General features: G+C 37.6%; 1 long non-coding RNA gene across 1 annotated transcript in view; it reads left to right on the forward strand.

Annotated features, from left to right (window-relative positions):
* The window catches only part of LOC106887180, a 152,535-nt gene that overhangs the window by 303 nt on the left and 137,240 nt on the right, over window positions 1-14,992 (forward strand). The window contains exon 2 of the long non-coding RNA XR_001411822.1: window positions 203-311. This is a non-coding gene — a long non-coding RNA (uncharacterized LOC106887180). The remainder of the gene's footprint in view (window positions 1-202; window positions 312-14,992) is intronic.

A 14,992-nucleotide genomic window follows, 5' to 3' on the forward strand; every position in this document is an offset into this window, starting at 1 on the left:
GAAGAACGGATCTTCAAAAGCTTAATTTTGACTTAAAAGTGGCATTCATTTGCTTTCACCGCTTTGATTGCATGCACTAGAAAATGCAGTTTAATCTGCATTTTAGTGGTGATATATTACACTGTACAAAGTTTTTTTTTTCTTCTAGGAGGAGAAAATTTTTGTCAAATCTGATAATTGCTTTAAAAAATTGTGTTCACAGATCCAAAGAAAAAAAAGCAGGTGTAAATTAAGTTGGAGTGAAGGGCTTCTGGTAGAAAACAGTTCTGCCATGTGATGCTATCAGCGTCAAGGAGACAGCTGTCCATAATGTGAGTAACTTCCATTTGCAACAGTATTCAAAATCTAAAACGTGAAGGAGAAATGTTACATAACAGAGGAAGAACCTGCTACCTTTTATTAATTTAGTTACTGGACATTTGCTTTACAACACAAATTTAGTAGTAGAGTGCTGTATGCTTTTGTTGTCTCTTCAGGTATTATGTGCTACAGTGCTACCTACTTGAACAGGTATTCAAAGTTATGTTAATATCCAGGGCTCTCATCATGTGTATAAAACCTGCTCTAGAGAACAGTCTTCTTAATTGCTTATAATTAAATTGACGAAGAACTTTTATTGTTTGAGTAAAGTTAAACACATATCTAGTCCGAGCAAAATGCCCTATTAAGGTTCTAAGTTGTGTTAAACAAAGTAGTGCAATATCTAAACTGTTGTCATGGTTTTGGCTGAACTGGCCAATGAATGAGATGATGGATGCTCTACCCCACTTTCCCTCCAAGGAGAAGAGGAGGCAGGATACAGAGATTTATGAGTTTAGAAGGAACTAAGCTACTTTAAAGAAATATTAATCACAAAATAAAAGGAAAATAATAAAATAGATGCAATATATAGAAAACTGTATCAAGCTCCCAGGGTTATGTCTGTCACTGGCAGTCACCCAGGAAGTCCCAGACTAGACTGGGACAGATGGGAACTGGATTCTAAATCTGGAGTCCGGAACACACCGACTGGCATCAAAGGCAAATGAACAGACAGCGTCCTCTCTGATGCCTCAGCTTTTATACTGAGGGTGGGGCAGATGGGATGGAATACCCTGTTGGTCAGTTTTGGGTCTCCTGTCCTGTCCGCTTCTCCCTGCAGGTGTGACCACTCTATGCTTTTCTGTTTCTGACCCTCCAATGGGGTTGCTGACTCTGGTTGTTATAGCAATAAGTATAAGCAAGAGCTTCTCTGCGTACCATTCCTTGGCTTTAACTGTAAACGTAGGCCTTATCACTCTGAGAATGCAATGTTTTCTGCACAATATGCTGTTAATTTCTGAGAGTTAGAAGAGGCTTAGGTAAAGTAAAATTACTGAACAGAAAGTTGGTTCTGTTTTACCTCAAACCAGGACAACTGTAAAATATACTTCTTTGTCATTGATGGATCAGTTAGTACAACTTTTAAAAAATCCGGTTTATCTTTGATATTACTTAGAAGTAATCCAGAAAAATTCTCAGATGGGGCATTGCAAATTTCTGTCAAGGTCCAAGAAAGTAAATGCCAGAAGTATCAGTGAGGAATCTGACCCATTCTTAAACAGCAGCAAAACATGTTTCCACATCCTTTAATAGGCAGATGAATTATATGAAAAATTTAAAAAATTCTGTGTTATGTTCCTATGATTCCAACAAGTAAGACAGAATCATTAAAATGTTACTTCTGCTGTGTTTCGACTTGTAGAGGTTTTATTATTGACCTATTACCGATCTTCACAAGATGTGCACAGGTTAGTTTTGCAGATCTTACACATTGACTGCAGAGGGCGGTACAGTACTTGCAAATTACTTGTGAATTTCTCTTTATTTGGTATCCATATTATCTATTTGGAGGGGAAACTTGATTTGTTTAGTAATTAACTTCTATAAAAATTGTATGGAATTAAGTTATCTTTCTACCTGCAATGTTCTGTGAAGCAGCTGCTCAAGAAAGGCCAACTGCTTTATCTTTCCAACCTTATTCAGCAAAGAAAGAGAAAACTAGGGGCACCTATACTGCAATTGTGTAAGTAAGGAAACATGTAAAATGTACAAAGGCTCAGGGCTAAGAGTACCTCAGTGCAGAAGGATGTTTCGGCAGGGTGCTGTGAAATGTGCTTGTTGATATGGAAAAGTAGAAAATGCATATATGCAATATTGCTGCAGAAACTTTCTTGATGAATGCTGTCAGTAGCATGGACAGTAACTAAATTAGCTGAACAATAACTAAAGTATTAATGCTTTCTTTTTCCAAAGGAGATATGTTAATGGTTTGTATTGCCTCTTCCGTGGCCAGTTAGCAATGGTCTCTTGTCCTATGGATTTAAGTTTGTTTTTCAGTAGCCCTTTTTTGAAAAAAAAAAAAAAAAGGCACATAACCTGAACTCTTGCCTGTTGCTGATTTCCAAGTGGAGATCCAAAGACAGTATAAAATGTTGCATGTAGGACCGGACATCTGTTGCATTTCTATATAGCTTCACTGGTGGATTTTGAACATGCTTGCACTGGGAAGGGAATGACAGGCAATTGAATAGAGCTTCCCATTTTAAGTGGAAATCCTTCTGTGCTCTAATGATTTCTGTGCAAACAACTGTTGAATTGCAAAGCCCAGATTCAGGGCCCATGTGTGTCTTCCTAGAAGAATGCCTTCCTCATCAGACAAATAAGTAGCACCTGTAACTACTGAGGTGAAGTTGTTCTTTACCGTGTAGCAGGCAAGGCAACTTTAACTGAATTCCAGCCTATACACTAGGAATCAGGTGCTATTGCTTTCTGTGTGAAGCTTGTTCCAGCAAGTGGCTGCCAGGTGTGCTGTCAGCTCACTTAAGAGGAAGGCATAATTAGTAGGTTCTTAATGGATTTGGTATAACATGGGTTTCAAACTGCATACCGTGGTCAAGACTAAAGTGCCTGAGTATGTGAAGATGATCTGTGGCTTTTCCTTTTTACTATATTTATGAAGTAAATACTTTTGCTTACTCTGACTGCTTCTAAGTGACTTCAAGAAGAAAGGTACTTGAAAAGTGCGGGTTCTGTCTTGTTACTTTTGTTAATTTTAATTAAAAGACTATTAACTACATAACTCCTTTTAATGTCTTTTTTCTGTTCAGTGACACTCATTTCTCCTGCTAATTCCAAAAAAAGCCACATGCAATTTTTATGCTTAAACATACAGCAAGTGGTTTTAATTGTGTAACAAAGCTCGCTTTTTTTTTTAATCCAGAGAGGATCAAAATTTATTTCTGCATCACTTTCAGAGTATAGTTTTCCAATTGATTGAAATTCTTCTTTTTAGGTCACTTCTAATAGCAATTTCTTGCTAAATATCTAAGTAACTACTTGTATATATAAAAGCAAATATTATTCTGTGAATCTTAGATATTTATTGTGCAGAGGGCAATAGATGCTTGTACAAGATTTCCTTAAAATATGGCAATGACTTGTATTTGTTAGTTACAAGGTTATTATTGAGGCCTCTTTCTTCTTCCACAGGGCTTGATTCTTTTCTCTTCTTTGGGTTATATGTTGAATTCAAAATGTATTCCTCAGGTGGTCATAGACATTAGATTAGTCCTGGCAGTCCGAGATGCTTTTCTATGAGGCAATATTATTGGAAAGCCAAGAGACCATCATCCTTCTGCAGGGGGTAGATAGGAAATGAATATAGTGCTCTGAAGAGAATAATAACCATTTTGGAGATCTAGTACTGGCTTTTGGTGTTATTGAAGTCAGTGGGAGTTTTGTTACTGATTTCAGTGAGAGTAAGATTAGGTTCTTTGTTGCTTCGTTACCATTTTTCATCATAGAGCAGGTTATATGCTGGGAGACAAACTGATTTTAGGCCTGGCTTATAGCAGAGAGTGCTGTGGTTAAGGCCAACAAGCACAATTTTGCTTCCTAAGCTGTCAATTCTGTATTTCACATCCTCTGAGTTCAGAAAAATCTCTGTGAGTTACAGAATAATGTTCAGAAGACAGTAACTATAACTGTGTAGTGGCAGCAATGTTGGTATGGACCAGCAAAATTTCAATAGGATAAAATTTTATTTTTAAATTGCAGTGGACACCATGATTAGTGCTTTCTGGGTGCTATACCTCTAATGTATTATAATTTTCATTGACATTCATATACCATTTCTTACCTGTCAGTACCATCAGAGCACAGTGTTTTTTGGTTGTTATTTTTGAGGAGAAAGCTTAGTTTTCTAACAATGAAGGTGTGGCAGTTCTGCGTCCTTCAAATACACGCTGGGTTTAACCAGTGTCAGCCTAAGTACCTTGTGCTGGTGCTCAGAACTGCCCATTTCCCACCACAAGTGCAGATTTTGGAGGCTGTGTGGTGTGATACTTGCTAGGCTGAGATGAAAAGCAGTGGTGATTGATCCTTGCTAGCACATTACAGATGTGACAGAGTTCAAGTGGGCCTGTTTTGGATCTGTGTAGGGCCAGATCAGCTTCTGTTAACATCTTGCTGACTGTTATGCAGAGAAATGTGAATGTCTGTGTGGGACAGTGCCTTCTCTTTAAAAGCTCTCACTATGCATAGTTGTGTGTTTCTGTGTTCTTGTCGGCTGAATCTCTTTCAGTGGTTAATGTTGCAGATGTCCAAATTTGTTCCTCAGAGCTGTATGGATCCTGATCGTTGTGGTGTTGCAGCAGTGGAAAAATGGGCTGTTGGAGTTTAGGATCTCTGATTGCTGCAGCAGTGGTACCAGGTTGGCAGTAGTGTGGTGGAATGACCTTCAAAGAACCCTCCTCTGCTCTGGCTGGTTGTAGGTTTGTGAGTTCTTAACAGGCCTGTTTCTCCTTGCTGCGCATCTAAAGTTCTCCTTTCTTGGGGGACAGGAAGGTGAAAGGGAGGGGACGTTTTGTTCAATGTAGAAATTCTTGGGGATTTTGTTTCTGTTATTTTTTGATTTAAGTGACAGTTAAAATGGAGTAACGATTTATTGTCATTAATAAAATTGCAGATCTGTAAGCTTTACTGTATTTCTCAGTGATAAATGAAACTTTTATATTTATTAGATACTGCATTCAATTTACAACAATTATATCGTTTATTCTTATGTGAAGCTGAACAAGTGCAATCACTTCAAGAGGATTATAAATTTCAGTCAATTCCTATTTTGCTTTTCCCTAGCCGTGTGTGTTATAGCACTTCTCATTGTAGAGAGAATGGATTTGATAATTTTTTTCCCTGACTGTGGTAAACCCTCTAGTCTGCAGTAGCAGTGTAAAACAAGTTATAATGATTCAGCAGCATTTTACAAAACTACAAAACATGAGGAAGCAGAGAACCAGGCTTACATTTTACCCTTTCAAATGATTAGGAGAAGGACTATTAGAGCATATTCTTTGGTATCTATAAAATACTTCTTCTATAAAATAAATATTCTGAAATCCTTCAGGAGTGTAGATATCATTGTTTTCATTAGGGATTCTGGAAGTGTCTAGGAGGTTTTGTGGTGCTTAGGAATATACAGAAGAAGTTTCAGTATTTCACTAGGATTAGTTATATATATATTATATATATATTATAGTTATATATATATTATAGTTATATATATATTATAGTTATATATATATTATAGTTATATATATAGTAATTTCACATTTAAATTCTCTACAGGAGGAGTTTGCCATGTTAGACTCAAAAATTAAATTCTGCTCAAAAATCCATCTTCATATTGCAGTTCTGTCAGAAAATCGATGCTATGGAATACCACTTTTAAAAAATACAACTCTTCAGGCCACGTTTTTTCAACAATGTCCAGTGAAGTTGTCCCATATTATGCTATTTTGACTGTGTGATATGTAATAATTGACTTGTTTGAGGATAGCAGTATGCTCAGAACCAGTATGTTTAATTTATATCTACTGAGCTTATAATGCAATTTCATTCTTCATTTGAAATAATACTCAAAGCATAATGGGGAATCAAGCCTATGAAGTTCACTTTGTGATGATTTCCAAAAAAGAGAACTCTACCTCCATCATTGTTATTTCATGCATCACCATGAGATCAACCATTTTCTCTGGAAAGAATTTCTATAAGTTCAAATGCACTTTCATTGTAAATTAGGTGTCTAGGTTCAGGTTCCATTGTTGCAGATAACCTTGTTCCATTTTCTCTTTCCAGAGATGTCTTTATTCTAGGAACAAACATATTCACTTGAAAAGTAATTTCCCCCCCTTCTTTGTTTTCCTCTCTATTATTTTGGATAGGGCTTCTGTTTTCACTTAGTCATTTAGCCTCCACAACTTTTTTTCTGTCTGTGAAAAGCTTGACAAAAGCAAGGCAAAAATTTGCATCAGCAATCAAAAGACTATATTTAGGTGAAGTAAACAGGAGTACCTATGAAGTGTGTCTGAGATGTTTCCCTCTATTTTATGTTAGTATCTTTGCGGTATCACTAGATCTTTGGTGCAACGATTTCCATCCCATTTTACATATAAATAAGTTTTCCATAGAAAATATACTATGAATTTAGATATTAGAATAGATTCTGTTAGTCTGATTTTCTTGCAAAATATTTATATAACCATTGTAAACATGTCTTTCTCATCTGCATTTGAAATTTGCTTCCCTCTTCTACATTTTGTTGATGAAAACTGCTTCTTTAGCTGCCAATCTTAGTAAGTGCTTAAAGCATCCATATTAAACCATAAATTTATTTGTATTCCTTTGTCAGAATAAAATATTGTGTCCATGTAAGAAACTCTAAGAGCATCTTAAAAGGTGCCCTTAGGTATGTAAAACTTAGGGGCTATAAGATTTTACTTTTAGCTCTCTGGAGTGAGATTGGGAGCTGTTTGATGCTTAGACTTCATATACATAGGGTAAAATGTTTGGAAGTTAAAAAGACATGACAATCCATGCGTTGAGCAAGGATTGATTAACTGAATGATGTGGAAATTCCGTCATGATATGCTATAAACTGAGCATCTCTTCACGCTGCTGTTGCCTTTCTCAGAACTGAAAGGAGTTACAATTATCTATTTTGGACTCCCAGTAGATCTTCTACTGAAGGAGAAAGCAACTTCCCCTCTTTTCCTTCACTGTCCAAAGAAATAAGGACTTATTTTCTAAAGAACAGCTGCTGGTAGCATACATCCTTTATACCAGCCCAGGTAGAGTTTAGGAGGGGAGGGACCTGAATTCAACTCCCTTCAGGCTGAGACTCAAATCATATTCCCCACATCTTAAATAAGGCAACTGTGTCTTTCTGAGGGGACTTGTGTACGCTACAAAATTCTACTATCCTTTTCCTAGCTTAATATTAAAAATTGTTTTATCTTTTATAAAGCAAACCCATGATCTTGGAGCACAGTTATAAGTGACTTCTTGAGAGATTCCAGTACAGTCAATATAAAGATGAAAACAATTAGAGCTAATACTTCATAGCTGACAGTAGTTTTCCAGGATATAGCAATAACTCTGAGAAGAAAACATGGGGAGCAAAATGTCAAGGCATTAAAATATTTCACAATAGAGCTTGAGACTTCTCTTAATCAGATAGTGGTTTGCTTCCTGAAGGGACCATGATTTTATTCAGAGGGACAAATTCCATTGTGGAGTTAATTAGTGAAATTCCCTCAGTGAGACAGTTATGACTCAACCTCTTATCTACCAGGAATCTGCATTGTGGGCTTTTCGTTAATGATATTCTGCAGAGTATCATAGTGCTAAGTTTATGCATAAAAGTATTTTTTACTTTTTGCACACATACAAGTGTGAAACAATAAGAATAATGCTTCAAGATTTAAAGAGCAACAAACCTGCCCAATTCTCTTACAAGGTGGTGCATTTACAGTTTGAAAATAATTTGTAACAGGAAAAATTTCAGCAGGCTTATTATGCTTAATATGCCTCTGTTGCATTTCCACTGTCCTTGACAACTCATGGTAATTGATATTTTAGGTTAAGATTTAATAAATACTACTCAGTGTTGTGCGATGCTGCTTCAACTACTGCTTTGAAACAAACATCAAAAACTTGGGTGAATAGGTTCAGTTAGTTTGTTATTGGTATTTAAAAGAATATTATGGCTGTGGAATTCTTAACTAACAGGCTTACTTGTGTGCCATTTGACTTTGGATTTGCATCCCCTGAGACCGAAGACACATCTTATTAACAATCTTCTTTCTATGGAGATTAAAATATCATCCAGTTATATTCATTACCAGGTCTGTGAATGCTGTACCTGTTAGGAAAGACGTTTTCTCAGCCTGAGATCTTACAGTAGCTCTGACTCAAAACTTCTTTTAATACATAATCCAGAGTTTGAACTTTATTTAAATGTGATGTGTAGATGTTGTATTGGTCTCTATATGATGATTAATTCAACAATTCTTGCTTTGTATTCTTAATCAACCTTTCACTCTGTGTATATATTCAATAATTCTGTGATCAGAAAGTTAATTTTGAATAATTAAAGCTGGTAATAAAACTACTGGCTTATTGTGATATTGATTTCAAAAAAAATCAGGGCCAGTTTTAAATTGTCTAGTTTGTGTTGCCTTTCTCTTCATTTGCTTAATACTAAAGCACAACAAAAATGGTGTGGTGGGGGAAAGGTTTCTAAATAGAAGTATTAATTCTTTGAGGTTTAAATCTCTTAATCTTAAAATTCTTACAGGGTTTCAGTCTGTATTATGAAAACACAGATATCCAAATATAATAGGAATCAAGAAAGAGTAATGGTAAAACTTGCCAAGTACCTATGTTTGAGTAACTTTTGGGAAGCAGTGTAGTGTATGAAATTCCGGATCTCTTCTAGAAGATGTATTTCTTCCCTAGGCCTTCCCTGTGTCCTTTTTTCAGTTGTGGTGATAGTTTGGGGTTGGTTGTTTGTTTTTTTTTTTTTTGAAAGCTGTCACTGTCGACATAGGTGTATCTTGCATATGCAGCTGTTACACTGTTCATTTCCTCTAAGCACGTGCATTTACCTACCATCTATCTTCTGTTCTAGTGTTTCCTCCTGAATGTGGAACTTGCCCTTCAGTGACTTGGAGAGTTCATAACTTTGGGTCTATGAGCTCTGAATAAATTAACAGATTCACCTGGGGTGGGTTGGGAGAGGAATGAAAGATTGTTAATGAATTTCCTGTTAAGGAGGATTCAGTTACTGAGTTACCGAGTCTCTCCTGTCAGTTCCCCCCAGCAACAAGTGCAATAAAGTCACAGATTACCATTTGCCCTGGCTTGAGATTTTTTTAACATTTTTGGTCCAGTGTTAACAGAAAAGTCATTCTGATAGCTTGACAGTTTTCATTATAGATTAATTATACAGATGTTACAGCCTGAATTATGGGACAAAGAGAAGAGCACTTTTAGCAGACAACACCTGTAAATATGCCACTGTTTGAAGGTATTGTGTTTAAGTAAACCCCATTTTTAATTTTGGACTCGTAATACTGACTTTCTAAATGGGTACAATTGTAATTATAAGGCTATTCTCCACTGGTTTAAATCAGAACCATTTGATTGCAATCCATGAAACTGCATGTTTTTGCCAGCTGAAAACCTCTCTTGTGGTGTCTGTCTCTTAATGTTTCTCTATGCTGTCTTCTTCCCTTCTAGTTTCCTCTACCTTTTTTCATTCCAAAGTGCAGGAACTAAAGTTTTTTGAGATTAAAGTCTCAAGCCTTACTAATCCACAAGTTGATTAACTCTCAGGAAATGCAAACAACTTTTGCTAATAATATGCCAGAAGCCAGGAAAGCACCATGCCTAAAATTCAACAGCTAAAGATAATGTGATTTTTTTACTTGTGAGGTACCATTCTTTCAAGAGGTTGGAGTTGCAGTAACAATGTCTGTGTTGCTAAAATGGATTTCCTGAATCAGAGCTTTCTGGATAAACAATTGCAAGATTGGAAGCTGAGATTTTCCTGGAAGGCTTCTGAGGTCTAGCCCAGAAAGAAGTACAGTTATTTAACAGGCAAAATCATGGTAAGTTTAAAAAAAATTAGAGACCTGTTATGACTCTATTTCAGGTTTACACTCTTTCAATTTCAGTTGGTTAGATTCGTTCTGGCTCTGATTTAAAGGATTACAAGAGGCAAAATTTGTAGAAAACATACCTCTAGTTAGATGCAATGTATTTTCAGGAGTGTGTTTCATCTAGTAATGCATTCGTTTCTGTAAACAGGCAGTATAGTGAAGTAATAGGATTTGGAAGTAGTCATTGCCGAATGATGGGAGAATATAATTTATCTCTTGTCAGAAATAACAAACGGTCCACCATGCCTGGTTTATATTATTCAGGCACTGAAATCTATTAAATCAATAGGCACACAAAGAGTAAAAAATGAAAGGGAAGCATTAATTTTCTTACAGTTATATCATGTATTTTATCTCAAATGTATAAACTTTGCTGTTCAAACAGTACCTCAACCTCTCTTTAAATACTGCAACTGCTTTCCCCCTATTATTTTATATATCCTAATATAAACAACAGTTAACAACCTCCCTCATGCCTCATTTAATTATGTTTAACAAGTAATCAATCTGAATTAACAGCAGGAGACTTCATGTCAGTCACATATTTTTAACAGATGTGTTCATATCATTCTGTGAATATATTTGGCAATGAAGGGAATCTGCTGTGATTCACCAGTTTCCTGGGAGAAGACTCAAGGCACACATTATCTTAATTAACCATTGTTGTTTTAGACCTCTGACACTTGTGATGAAGTTTAAATAGTAGTTCATTAATTTCTATTTATCAAATACTTATGCTGATGGAACTTTTTGATTTCATCTATAAGAAGGGCCTTCAAAATTCTTTCTTGACAGATTTTTCTGCTAATGCCTTTAGGGGATAGAATGAAAAATACTCTAACAAATGCATAGTAAATAAATTGTATAACTCCTAAAATTCAAACACCACATATCAGCTTGCCTGAATTATTCAATTTTCAGTTAATATACTGAACAATAAAGATAACAGGGATTAGTTACGTGAGAGAATGTTTGGCTTGTTATGGATTGTATAGCAGCCTTTATTTTTGTCTTTATATACTGTTGTAACTAAGTCTGGATTTTTAGCTGATTAGAATGTTTGCCCATACTGTCCACCCATGACTGCATTTTATTCACTGTGTAGTCTTTCTTTAACATTGGTCACTTCCCACTTGCTTTATGTGAACGAGTTGTATCTAGAGCAGCAAATCTCGTGCGTTAAGTACATGGCAGATTTAAATCCCTAACATGATGGACCATGGCAGAAGATTGACTCAACTTCTAGATTTTGAAATGTGGGCTGATGCTACTATGGCTGAATGAGTTTTGTAACTTAAAAACAAATCTAAAACTAAATCAATGTTGTAAACTCTATGCTTCACCTACTTGTAAATTATGTCCACCAGTGGCAACATTTTCCCACTAGCTGATTGGGTGTCACAAATGTTTATGCTATAAAAGCCTCACCAGTGGACAGTTTAATCAACCTCCTAGAAAGAGTACATAAGATTTCCTCAAATGACTTGACAGTTATGTATCTATATACCATCTGATAAGCCCCAGGTGAGAAACAAAACAAGGAAAGATTGGGGCTGGGGTGGTGGTGTTTGTAATTAAAGAATGCACTATTTAAATGATTTTTTCTTTTCTAACAAGCTGACTTGCAGGAGAAGTTTAGTAGCATTTCTTTAAAGATGTATTTTTGAACTTCATATAGAGAGCAGTTAGGAAAACCCTATAACTCTTGGGGAGCTACAAGAGCAAACGTTATTTCTCAGATGGCTTTGTGTGCATAATCAAGGAGCTCTTTCCCTTCTGTCATAGGTAATTTTGTCTTTCTGCTTTAGGTATATTTGCTTTATTTTTTATGCTAATGTGCAAGCAAATGGGAACACCAGCCCATGTCTTACTTGTAGAGGGCAGGAATTCATCCTTGCAACAGCTGCTGTGGAGACTGGCATCTGTGTTAGTGTGTGGGGTTTTCTTGCATCACACTTGTGTAATCATAGCAGGAACACTTTGAGTATTGCTTAGAGCACAAATATTCTAATAAACTCAGCTTCTGTTGTAGAAGAGATACTATATTTGAAATATATAATTTCTGTCACTTGTCTGAGCATTTAAAATGAAATTACTTTAGTCTTGGAAACGAAACATTATCATAACAGTAGCAAGACTCATATAGCAATTGACTCATAGGTTACACGGTCAATGTTTCAAATATCTTGAAGTCTCATAGGTCAGAGGCAGCCTAATGTGAAAAAAGATTGTTTCACATCTGTTAAGTGCTGAACTTCTGAAATTAGGAGCGTTTAAAATCTTTGTTGTTGTTGTTGTATGAAAACAAGCTGCATTATAACTCCTATTGAACTGGATCAAAGATTACAAAAGCTAGTATTGCACCAAATGTGGTTCCACTGGCTCCAGTGATTGGTCTTTTAGGAGGGGCTGAAGCTGGGTAGGAGTAGAACTCCTACTTCTTAAGTAGTAAAAAAGAGCATGGATCTCATGCTGGGCTTTCATAGGTGAAGGAAGTGCCTTTTCATTGTGAAATCCTGGATTTTCCATCTTCTTGCTGAGGAAGTAATAGCAACATTCCTTAGCAGTGTCCAAGCATGTCCCTTGAGTCTTCTTTTTTTAAGGGAAAGAATCAAGACTTTGATTTCCAGCTGTAATTTTTTTTTTTGCCTTTTCAAACTCACAAAGTAAGCACAGTATCTTTCTTACAGCAATCATCCAAGAGATCATAAAACTGAATCATTGACTTACAACACTGGGAATTATTTTGGATCAGTAGCACTATTTTGATAAGCATACTAATGCAAAGCTGCTTAGATATATTAAAAGTGATGTGGCAATGCTATTCAGGGTCATGATAATATATGCGACAACTCAAGGGGAGCATTAATAGTGAGAAAAAGTATTGCAATATTTGGAGGCCTCTTAGATCTCTGTATTTGTATGCTGATATTAGTATTGGCAACCTGAAACGGGCAACTGGACTGGACTCTACTCTCTGCTAACTTTTTTTCCCCATACCACAGGAATTAGCTTAAATAAAAAATAAAAAGACAAACTTTAGGTAGATGGCCCAAGCAATATTACAGTTTTACTGGTAAAAACTATTTTTGAGAATTGTTCCATGTGTGTAGAAAAGCTTGCATAAGTATTATAGAATGGTTTAGGTTGGAAGGGACACTAAAGATCATCTGGTTCAACCACCCTGCCATGGGGAGGGAAAACTCCAACTAAACTGGATTGCTCAAAGGCCCATCCAGCCCAGCCTTGAACACTTCCAGGGATGGGAAGTGCCCAGCTTCCCTGGGCAACTTGTTCCTGTGCCACACCACCATCACAGTGACAAAAATTTTCTTCCCAGTATCTAATCTAAATCTACCCTCTTCCCGTTAGAAGCACCACCCCTTGTCCCATCACTACATGCCTTTGTAAAAAGCCCCTTTCCAGCTTACTTGTAGGCCCCTTTCAGGTCTCACCTACAATGAGGTGTTCTTTATTCTCCTGTTGCCTGCTTTTCCCTTCTGTGACTTGCGTGGTGTGGCTGGAGCCCTTGCCAGCGAAGACTAAGGCAAAAAAGTCATTAAGTGCCTCAGCCTTTTGCATATCCCAGGAGACCAGGTTTTCCATTTCCTTCTGGAGAGGGCCCACATTTTCTCTGGTCTTCCTTTTATCACTGATGTATCTGTAGAAGCTTTTCTTGTTGCTGTTGATGTCCTTGGCCAGATTTAATCTTATATGGGCTTTAGCTTTCCTAACCTGATCCCTGGCTGCTTGGACAGTTTCTCTGTATTCCTCCCAGGCTACCTGTCATTGATTCTACCTTTTGTCGGCTTCCTTCTTGTCTTTGAGTGTGTCTAGGAGCTCCTTGTTAATCCACGCAGACCTCCTGGATTTTTTGCCTGACTTCTTTATTGCTGGGATGCATCACTCCTGAGCTTGGAGTAGGTGATCCTTAGATACTGTGTAGCTTTCTTGGGCCCCTCTTCCCTCCAGGGCTTTATCCCATAGTACTCTACCAAACAGATCCCTGAAGAGGCTGAAGTCTGCTCTTCTGAAGTCCAGGGTAATGAGCTTACTGTGCTCCCTCCTCACTACCCTAAGGATCTTGAACTCCACCATTTCATGTTCACTGCAGCTAAGGCTGCCCTTGAGCTTCACATTCCCCAGTAGCCCCTCCTTGTTGGTGAGAACAAGGTCCAGCATAGCACCTCTCCTTGTTGGCTTCTCTATCACTTGGAGAAGGAGGTTATCATCAATGCATTTCAGGAAACTCCTGGATTGCTTATGCCCTGCTGTGTTGCCCCTCCAATAGATATTGGGATGGTTGAAGTCCCCTGTGAGGACCAGGGCTTCTGAACATGAGGCTGTTCTTATCTGTTTGTAGAAGACCTCAAATGTTTGGTCTTCCTGGGTGGGTGGCCTGTAGCAGATGCCCACTGTAATGTCACCTATCCCTGCCCTTCCTTTAATCCTGACCGATAAGCTCTCTGTTGGCTCCTCATCTGTCCCCAGGCAGAGTTCCATGCATTCACTGAATTTCACTGAATTTCTAGAGTTGGAAGGGACCATAGAGATCATCTAGTCCAACTCCCCTGCTGAAGCAGGATTGCCTAGAGCTAGAGCATGTTACTCAGGACTGCATCCAGGCGGGTCTTGAAAATCTCCAAAGAAGGGGACTCCACAACCTCCCTGGGCAGCCTGTTCCAGGGTTCCGTCACCCTCACCGTGAAGAAGTTTTTCCTCATATTTGAGTGGAACCTCTTATGTTCCAACTTGTGCCCGTTGCCCCTCGTCCTCTCAGTGGGAACCACTGAAAAGAGTCTGGCTCCCTCCTCCTTCAACCCTCCCTTGAGATACTTGTAGGCGTTGATAAGGTCTCCCCTCAGCCTTCTCTTCTCCAGACTAAAGAGTCCCAGCTCTCTCAGTCTCTCCTCATAAGGGAGATGCTCCAATCCCTGAATCATCTTTGTAGCCCTACGCTGGACTCTTTC

The sequence above is a fragment of the Calidris pugnax genome, unplaced genomic scaffold (assembly GCF_001431845.1).
Source record: "Calidris pugnax isolate Ruff unplaced genomic scaffold, ASM143184v1 scaffold34, whole genome shotgun sequence".
Classification (NCBI taxonomy): domain Eukaryota; kingdom Metazoa; phylum Chordata; class Aves; order Charadriiformes; family Scolopacidae; genus Calidris; species Calidris pugnax.